The sequence below is a fragment of the Octopus sinensis genome, linkage group LG3 (genome assembly GCF_006345805.1).
Source record: "Octopus sinensis linkage group LG3, ASM634580v1, whole genome shotgun sequence".
Classification (NCBI taxonomy): Eukaryota; Metazoa; Mollusca; class Cephalopoda; order Octopoda; family Octopodidae; genus Octopus; species Octopus sinensis.
The window spans coordinates 19,804,643-19,815,294 of NC_042999.1; the positions used below are offsets into that span (position 1 = coordinate 19,804,643).

A 10,652-nucleotide genomic window follows, 5' to 3' on the forward strand; every position below is an offset into this window, starting at 1 on the left:
AGTTACCGGCGTTGCCCGAGTTACATACAATTGAATAATTAGACTTTTCTGTTATAGTTTCTGTAATGAACTGGAATATCTTATATTTCGAATTTCATCAAAATTGCAGATAAGGGTAATTTCCCTCTTTACACACCCACAAAAAAAATTGTAATCGTGCCACATGTATCCCATACTACGGATTTTTATGCGCATATTCCAAATTTCCAGTCTTATAGAACCTTTTAAAAGGATTTTGCTCCTGTAAAATGGAGGTCATGGATCTCTAAAATGTGAGAGTTATTGGGGGTGGGCATCATAATGTCAACCAGAGAAGTTGAATTTTTGAGAATCCTTTTTACTTGGGTCTTATATCTATTGTTTGAAATATATGTTCACTGGGTTTGTGAAAGAGAGCAAGGCTACAGGAAACCAAAAGACAAATGATCACAATAAGCAGTCTTTCCCCTAGTCTTTACCACTCCCAATGTAGGATTCCTCACCATCCAGGTGACAGACACAGCCGTAAGATGCATTACGAATATATAGCAAGTTTAGGATGTATGGTTACGAATATATAGCAAGTTTAGGATGTATGCTTACGTAGGATGTATGGTTACGTAGCTTTAGGTAGAAGTTCAACTTTCTCCAAATTGTATGAACAAATGTAGTTGAAATAAGCACTTCACAAGCTTAGAAAACACTCGTTAATATGACAGTGTTATCACTGCTCAGACGAATGATAAAGGCTTTATATGTAATAATCTTAAAGCTAAATAGACTAATATAATGTATGTTGAAAAGGTTTACCAGGAAATATTGGACAAATATAGACAATAGATGGGAAATATATCTATGGAGATGATTTCTTACTATACATGGCAGGAAGCTTTGCATGGTAGAAAGCTCAGCATTACTTTAGTCAAAAGAACGGTCTCATTTGTTATGTGATACAGGAGAATAGTCTCCAAAAGAAGTTAGTGATCGACCGAAGACATTTTGGTGGGCACTGAGGAGAGAAAGAGTAAAACGAGAGAGAGAGAGAGAAAGTGGGAGAGATAGAAAGAGAGAGACTGAAGGAAGTATCATAATGGAAAGGTTATCGACAGTTACTTCTTTATATATGTTTGTGTGTGTGTGTGTGTGTGTGTGGTGTGTTTGTGTGTCTGTGCTTGACCTCCCCCCCACCCATCATCGCTTGACAACCGATGCGGGTGTGTTTACTTACTCATCACTTAGCGGTTCGGCAAGAGAGACGATGGAATGTACTAGTCTTACAAAGAATAAGTCCTGGGGGTCGATTTTCTCGACTAAAGGCGGTGCTCCAGCATGGCCGCAGTCAAATGACTGAAACAGATAAAAGAATAAAAGAATTACTGGAATGATAAACCAGAAGAAGGATGGTTGTCCAATCGAGGGATTGAACCCCACACAGAGATGCATGCAGCCAAACACTGCAACGAATTCAGCCTTACACTCTCTTGTTTCTTTATCCGCAAAATGTTTGCAACGTGAGCATGACAGTTGACTTCCATTAAGCCAACCATTCTAAGAATGGAATAAAGTCTTCTCAATTATTCTTTATTTTAGATTACAAAAGACGGACAATAACTTCTTCTCCTTCTTCTTCTTCTTCTTCTTCCGTTTCTTCTTCTTCTTCTTCTTCTTCTTCTTTTCTTCTTCATCTACTTCTTTTTCTTCTTCTTCTTCCTCTTCTGCCTCTTCTGCCGCTTTTTCTTCTTCTTCTTCTCTTCTTCTTCTTCTTCTTCTTTTTCTTCTCTTCTTTGCTTCTTCTCTTCTCTTCTTCTCTCTTCTTCTTCTTCTTCTCTTCTTCTCTTCCTCTTCTTTTCATCTACTTCTTTTTCTTCTTCTTCTCTTCTTCTGCCTCTTCTGCCGCTTTTTTTCTCTTCTCTACTTCTTTTTCTTCTTCTTTTCTTCTTCTTCTTCTCCTTCTTTTCTTCTTCTCTTCTTCTTCTTCTTCTTCTTCTTCCCCCTCCTCCTTTCCCTCAACCTCTCCTTCTTCTCTTTGTTTTTCTTTTTCTTCTGTTTTTCTCTTCTTCTTGTTTTCTATTTTCTTCTCTGCCTCCTCCTTTCCCTCAACCTCCCCTCTTCTTGTCCTTTTTCTTCTTGTTTTCTTCTTCTTCTTCTTGTTTTTCTTGTTTTTCTTCTTCTTCTTCTTCTTCTGCCTCTTCTGCCGCTTTTTCTTCTTCTTCCTCCTCCTTTCCCTCAACCTCCCCTCTTCGTGTTCTTTTTCTTCTTGTTTTTCTTCTTCTTCTTCTTCTTCTTCTGCCTCTTCTGCCGCTTTTTCTTTTTCTTCTTCTTCTTCTTCTTATCTTCTTCTTCTTCTTCTTCTGCCTCTTCTGCCGCTTTTTTCCTTCTTCTTCTTCTTCTTCTTTCTTCTTCTTCTCCTCTCTTCTTCTTTTCTTCTTCTTCTCCTTCTTCTTATGATTCTTCTTTTCTTCTTCTACTTCTTTTTCTTCTTCTTCTTCTTCTTCTTCTTCTTCTCTTTTTCCTCTCCTTTCCCTCAAACCCACAACCTCCCCCTCTTCTTGTTCTTTTTCTTCTTCTTCTTCTTCTTCTTCTTCTTCTTTTTCCTCCTCCTTTCCCTCAACCTCCCCCTCTTCTTGTTCTTTTTCTTCTTCTTCTTCTTCTTCTTCTTCTTTTCTGCCGGCTCCCTCTTCTGCTGCTGCTTAAACTATCAAACTTCAGAACCAACGTTTTTCTGCACCCTTAAAAGTTATTTCCTCAGACCTTCTACTACCTACCGTACCTTTACAAAGGAAAAAGACAGAGAGACAAAAAAAAATGGAAAATGTCCTCTCTATTTGCAGACAACGGAAATATTTGCAAAACATTTCATTTAATTTTTTCTACAATTTAATTGTTTTTCTTGTTTTACCCTTTAGGTGAAAAAAGGCGAAAAGTCTGAAACCGGTACTGACCATTGCAAAATGTACTTCATGATGAAAATATTTTAGCATTTTCTACCTTTTCTTATTTTCGTTATATATATATATTACCTTAGTTTTATTCGAACACATAAGACAGCTATTATGCTTACTCCCCACAAAAAATCACAACATGGATTCTGTTGAGACCAATAAGAAACAATTATGAACTTTTTATTACACTTACCTTTTTAAAATATTTTTGATAAGGTTCGTTTTTTCAATAAGAACCGAAACATGTAAAATTTCTAAGAAAATTAAAATTTTCTTATATAGTGGCGTTTTCAAACTTCTATATATATATATTATATATATATATATATATATTATATAATATATAACGCAAGGGATATCTTTATAAGATTTAATGAAGTAGCCAGCATATGTTAAAATCGTACGGGTAACAAATAATACAAAATATATAATTAGATAAATATTTTACAATACGTGCACTAATGAGTAGCGCCACACTACGTTATTTACCCCCCATTAGCACGGGTTGAAAGCGAGGGAAGTGAACAAAGATTTTTTTAAAGGTGTTTATCTATAGTTCGATATCTAGTTTAGAGATGTAATTCTCTTAAAATCTTATAACGATTTTAGCTTTGATTATGTATAAATATAATTTACTGTGACCAATATTATTATTTTTTGGTCGTATACTTACGTGGTTGAGGTGAATGAATTAAATTTAGCTTCTATATATATGTGAACATTTGTATATATACTTGTGGATACGTGTTCTTTGTATGGATATGTATAAATGTTTATAATTATGTACAATGTGTTATTCTATACTGATGACGGTAAAAATATTTACATCTCTGAAGTAGAAATCGATCTACGGTCAAACCCTTTTTAAAACACTTTCTCTTTCATTTCCTTCGTTTTCAACCCGTGCGAATGGGGTAAATAATATAGTTCTTAGAGGTATTTGGCGTCTATTTCTAGCATGTGGCGTTACTTATTTGTGCCCTTATTATAATTATATTTATGTAATTATATATATATATATATATATATATATATATATATGAGGTAAATAGAGTTAGCAAGTTGAAATAACCGTCCAAAGGATAAGTATATCCGTTATCACTACCCGTATACATTACCTGTTAATAACAGAAGAAATAAAAGAAGGAATCAAATTTAAAATAACCAGAAAATGGAGAAAACTTTTGCTCAACAAACAAATTAACCACCAATAGCTAATTATTTTGTAATATAAAATTTTAACATCGCTTACAGCCGTTTCTGCTACCAATGTCAGTCAGTACCTCTAAAGAAAATTATAGAATATTATTCCTCATCTATATAGCACATCCTATCTTGTACATGGGACTTCCTCACAGTGAATAAAAATACATAAAATAAAAGAAGAGAAGAGGGTAGAAGAAAGAACAGGACCTTGAGATGAGAAAAGAAGGCTTAATAAATTGGAATCGTACCATTTTGCTGGGTAAAGCTTGAAGTGGATGAGCAAATGTGTAAAATAGCATATAAACTAGAAAAATAATTGGTGGGTTAATCTTTTTTTAGGGTCACGAGGGTGGGTAAATAATAAGAAAATAGAATTAATACTTAAGTATAGCAGGATTCGTCAATAAGTCTAGAAAAAAAATAGTGCTTCTGATTTCGTAAATAGAGCTAATTCATATTTACCCCAAAACCTACAGGTGTAGTTGATATAATAATGTACTTACTGATATTTTCTAAAGACCAACCACCTGTTTTCCGTAATGGAATTGACCAAAGCACACACCAAGGCACCCACGTACATACACACACACACACACACACACACACACACACACACACACACACACACATATATATATATATATATATAACCAAACACATACACCCCAATAACAATAAAACACTAACATTTCCATAAAACAGAATGCATGCCGCAATAATGTATGTATATATGCATGCATCATATTTATTTTATATGTATATATACATATGTATGTATACATGTATGTATGCATGTGTATGTATATATGTATGTGCGCGTGTATCTATGTACATATGAATATATTACACACCACTGGCACTCCGTCGGTTACGACGACGAGTCTGCCACTCGATCCGATCAATGGAACGGCCTGCTCGTGAAGTTAACGTGCATGTGGCTGAGCGACATACGTACCCTTAACTTAGTTCTACGAGGGATTCAGCATGACACATATTGTGACAAGGATGACCCTTAGAATTACATGTGCAACTTAATTTTGTCCTCTGAGTCGACTGGAGCAGCGTGAAATAAAGTGACTTGCTCAAGGAGAAAACGTGGTGTTAGGAATGAAATTCACGTCCTTACAATCGGAAGCCGTATACCTGAGCCACCAAGCAAGGCGCCTTCACTATATGATATAATTTGACAATCTGGACATGTATTCTCTTCACTATCAAATACTCTTTTAAATACTGCTTAGTCTGAAATAGAGACGGAAATTGCAGAGCGTGTATGAAATAGAAATCATACACAACATAAAATAGACAGAGGCTTGTCATAATTACAGATGAATTGGTGACACATTTCCTGTAAAATATGAAATATTATATGGTAGAAGGACAAACAACATCCATGTAGGTTTAGAATAGAATTTATTGGAGAGTATAAAAGAAAAACAAAAGAATGTAATAGCCATCAATAATTAATTTAGAAAGTGTATACCGGGAATAATTTGAGCAAAAATAGGAGAGAAAAGTGATATATAAATTTTCAAAAAAATGGACAAAGTAAGATGGACAATTGCCAGAATAAGATGGACAAATACAATATGCATACATACACACATACGTATATACATACATTCATACATACATACATAAATACATATGTATGTATATACGTCTTACATGTAAAACATCAAAATATATTCAAACAACGGTGTTTCAAGAGAAATCAGGTTTGGATTAGCGCTTGATAGACATGAAATACGAATGACTGTTGTTCATAGATATGCCATTGGCCCCTATTTGTTTCTTTACTACCCACAAGGGTAGTAACACAGAAGGGACAAACAAGGACAGACAAACGGATTATGTCGATTATATCGACCCCAGTGCGTAACTGGTACTTAATTTATCGACCCCGAAAGGATCAAAGGGAAAGTCTTGCCCGGCGGAATTTGAACTCAGAATGTAGCGGCAGACGAAATACGGCTACGCATTTCGCCCGGCGTGCTTACGGTTCTGCCCCTATTTTCACGTCGATGAATTATTATCATTTGATCGATCTCTAACACAAAATACAGTTACTAAAATGCCTTGTAGGTATTAGCAGGCAGAAAAAATGACAAAACAAAATTAATGTTTCGGTTAAGAAATCCTGAGTAACTGAATTTCACAAGTTCTATTTTTTTTTTGCTTTGTTTGTATCGTTTCAAAATTAAACAAAAAGTCATCATATTCGGATTGACGTGTTGGCAATGGGGTTGATTACAGCAACCCCTCTGCACAACTGATACTTATTTTATTGACAGGTAAAGCCTACCTCGGTAGAACTTGGAATTGGAACTTTGAGATTGAGGAAACACTGCCCAGCTTTGCGAACTATCCAGAAAGATTTGAACAGATGGTTAAAGGAAAGAGGCATAAAAGCGAGTTTAGTGCAGCTCCAGAAAACAGTGTTATTGGGGTACTTAGGAGAGTTCTTGGCATCTAAGGTTACTTGCTGCTCGATGTTTGGAACTTTATCGTTTTATTCCAGCCATTCAGTTTGTTGTGTGTATATAAAATAATAAGGAAAATGATAGAATGGAAAGCTAATTGAAAGAAGAAAATTGATGATGCTAATAATAATAATAATAATAATAATAATAATAATAATAATAATAATAATAATAATAATAATAATAATGATAATAATAATAATAATAATAATAATAATAATAGTAATAATAATAATAATAATAATAATGATGAGGAGGAGGTGGATAATTTCGCTTGTTTGCCACAAGGGTGAAGAATGAGGGGAACAATACAGAGACAGACATATATAATGATGAAATGACAAAAATACTAATAAAATAATAAAAATAGATAAAGTGTACCCACTATACACTGGAAAAGAAGGGACATATGCATAGCATACGAAGGTAAAAAAAAGCGGGGATGATAGAGATCTTGCTCTTTTGATACAGGAATGCCTCGAGGGTTAATAGATGAAACCCACTGTCCGAGATTTCCCTGAAGGCCCATGAGGAAGTGCCCTCTCCAATTCCTTCTCTCCGACTCTTGCCATTTTCGCAACTTTCACCCACTTTTCGATAAACTCACTCGAGGACAGCGCTTCCCTCTCCACTCTCAATTTCCTTTTCAAGCGAAATCTGAAAAAGTCAATAGCAGTTCTACCAAAGAGGAATGTATCTGTGCTCATGCCTTTCAGCCTTGTCCACCAAACAACCTCTTTCGCCACAGCCCCCAGGCAAAGAAAAACTGCCTTGCCTGCCATACTGAAGGTGGGCGGCGGTGCAGTCATCACTACAGACTTGGATCCGTCCTGAATGTGACAGCAGCTGTTCAACAGAACCCACAAGTCTGTAATGCCTAGTCACTGAACGAGGACGTACAGAAATATTTCATCACTCTGCACGCGCCTAAGACAGGTCTGATTTCACATTTTTCTACAAAGGCAGTTTGAGGTGGGGGATTAAATCAAATACATCGACCCTAATGCGTAACTGGTACTTATTTAATCGACTCCGAAAGGATGAAAGGCAAAGTTGGTCTCGGAGGAATTTGAACTTAGAATGTAGCGGCAGACAAAATGCCGCTAAGCATTTCGCCCGGAGAAATGCTTAGCGACAGATACATATAAATATAATCCTTTCTACTAAAGGTACAAGGCCTGAAGTTTGGGAGAAGCGGACAAGTCGATTACATCGACCCGGAGAATTAATTAGGACCCTCGGGGTCCTTCGCCCGAAAGGTGGAAATGAACCACTCTGACGTCAGTCAGCTACAGGTTTGAAGCCTGCACTCCAGACCACTGAAGCTCGTTCAGGCAAAATATAAGTATAATATAATATAAATACATATAAATATAGTACAGTTTATAAAGCAAAGACAAAGATGGCACTCAATACATGGTTTAAAGTTTAGTCATATAGTTATTTCAACAGACGATGGTCTCCACTACTCCATTTCTTCCGATCATTGCGCTGACTTTCCGAGATGTAGAAGCTTCTACATGTAATTTTCATTGGTTACTCTCTTCCTTTTGTCAAGACGCTCTGTTCTCCACTTCACCAGCTCCGGCCATGTGGTATTGGTAGTAGTATTAATTGTGGTATTGGAAGCAGTAGTGGTTGTAACAGCAGTGGCTGATGTGATGGTTGTAGTAGTAGTTGCGGTGGTACATGTGGTGGTGCTTGTAGGGTGGTTGCGGTGGTAGTTTTTGTGATGTTGGCTGCGGCCGCGTTTGTAGAATTTTTATGGTAGTTGCGGTGGAAGGTGTCTCACATGTTTAATGTCACTCCAGTTGAAGTCCTAACGCGATATCTGTAACACCATTGTTTCTGTTATTGATATTACTGTTGTTTGTTATTGTTGTTATTGTTACTGTGGTTTTTAATAAATTTAAATATTTCTACAGCTGAGTGAACTGGAGCAACGTGAAATAAGGTGTCTTGCTCAAGAACACAACACGCAGCCCGGTCCGGGATTCGAAATCACAACCTCACGATCGTAAGCGCGACACTCTAAACACTGAGCCATGCGCCTTCACTGTTTGTTATTGTTGTTATTGTTAATGTGATTTTTAATAAAGAACTACAAATTTGCAGGTTCCTAGAACAGGAAGATTTCTTCTTTAGTTCAGGCCCCAATGATGTGCACGACAAGTCACAGTTATAGCAGCTGTTCTAAGATATGATAGAAGGTAGAAACCTTGTGGTGTTCAGATCCACCCTACCTAATCTTCTCTCCCTTATTCACCGTACATTGGGCATTTTCAAGATGTTTGATATGCCTTCTCTTACCCACTGTATGTACTTAGTAGATTATGCTTTTGTAGGTGGATTTTTAAAGGTTTTCATATGCTCACCCCAGCTGCGTGTGGTTGAGTGACATAGTTTCATTTTAAATAATAATTATCTATTTTTCTGTATTTCATTTTCTATTGAATTTATAACACCTACACCCATCTGGCTCTTCTTGATCAGATCACTATCGCTAAGTTTGACTTCACCACTGACAACTACGGCCTCTGACTATTTACAACTATCCCTCCCATGACAACAGCTCCCACTTGGCCAAAGGTTTTCCTCCCTTTCTAGAAAATTAGCAAAATCTTGAAGACCTCCACTAATTATTCTTGCTCCTGTAGCAAACACAGATATCGCATTACGAATTTTTGATTCCACTTGTAATCTCTTCCAGTGCCTCACCACAACTTTCTAGTATCCCACCACCTCCACATTCTTCCAATTCGCTTTCGTAATTTAACCAATCGAACAATAGATTCTCTAATACAGTTCTATATTTGAGAGATGAGGAATTATGTACATTGTTTACATTATTTACATTTGACGTACATTTGTCCTCATCTTGTCTAAGTACTATTATATCATGTGAACACAATAAAGCCAAACATACAGTTCACAATGGAAAAGGAAAAAGACAATCAGCTAGCATTCCTGGATATATTGATAACACGCACCAAGTGTGGATCCAGGACATCTACAGACCGCAAGCCCACTTTCACTGAACGATACCTCAATTTCAATTCCCACCATCCATACAGTGTAAAGAGAACGATTGATCATTGCCTAAAACATTGAGCAAAGTATATAAGTAGCGATCCTGATACACACCAAGAAGAAATAATCTATTAAGCAACAACTACCCCCAAAACGTACTATGTACTCCGATTATAAAGAAAAGAGAGTGTGAAGCCCATAAACTGACCACAGTCAGTGAAAAGATACAAAAGATATGCGGCCCATATGGCACCAGGATGGTATTCAAGCGTAATACTCTTTGCAAATATCTCCTTCGAGTAAAACCACCAATACACGAGAATATGACCAAAGACTGCGTGTACTCCATCCAATGCAGCTGTGGTAGGTTATACAAAGGCGAAACATGCCGCCCCCTCAATATAAGGGTAGGGGAACATCGTAAACCATGAGGAGAAATCGGGTATAGCTGATCATGTATGGAAAAAGGGAAACACCTCCCCCAGTGGGATGAAGTTAAAATAATAGACAGAGAACACCACTGGAATACACGGAAACTAATTGAAGCAGCACATATACTAGGACATAATATCTTCCAAAGCAGACCGAAAGTAGATATGAGTAGCATAGGATAGGAAAATATTAGATTTATAAGCCCCAAAATAATAATAATAATAATAATAACAACAACAACAACAACAACAATAACACCACCACCACCACCACTACCAACAACAACAACAACAACAACAACAACAACAACAATAATAATAATAATAATAATAATAATAATAATAATAATAATAATAATAATAATAATAATAATAATAATAATAATAATAATAATAATAATAAATGCCCTGATGCAGTACCAGGCACTGGTTCTCATGGCTTCTGATCTTAACTGATTGGAAGTGTTATCATGTACATTGTTTTGTCTTGGTATAAAAGATGGGCTACAGCAAATATTCTGCTCAATACCACAGATTTGCTTGTCAGTTGTTTGACCTTAACCAGTTGAGCATGTCCCTTA

General features: G+C 36.3%; 1 non-coding gene across 1 annotated transcript; it reads right to left on the reverse strand.

Moving 5' to 3' along the window:
- Positions 1-7,859: 7,859 nt before the first annotated feature.
- Trnastop-uca lies at positions 7,860-7,946 on the reverse strand. The gene has a single exon. It is a non-coding gene; the product is annotated as a tRNA-Sec (tRNA).
- Positions 7,947-10,652: the final 2,706 nt, after the last annotated feature.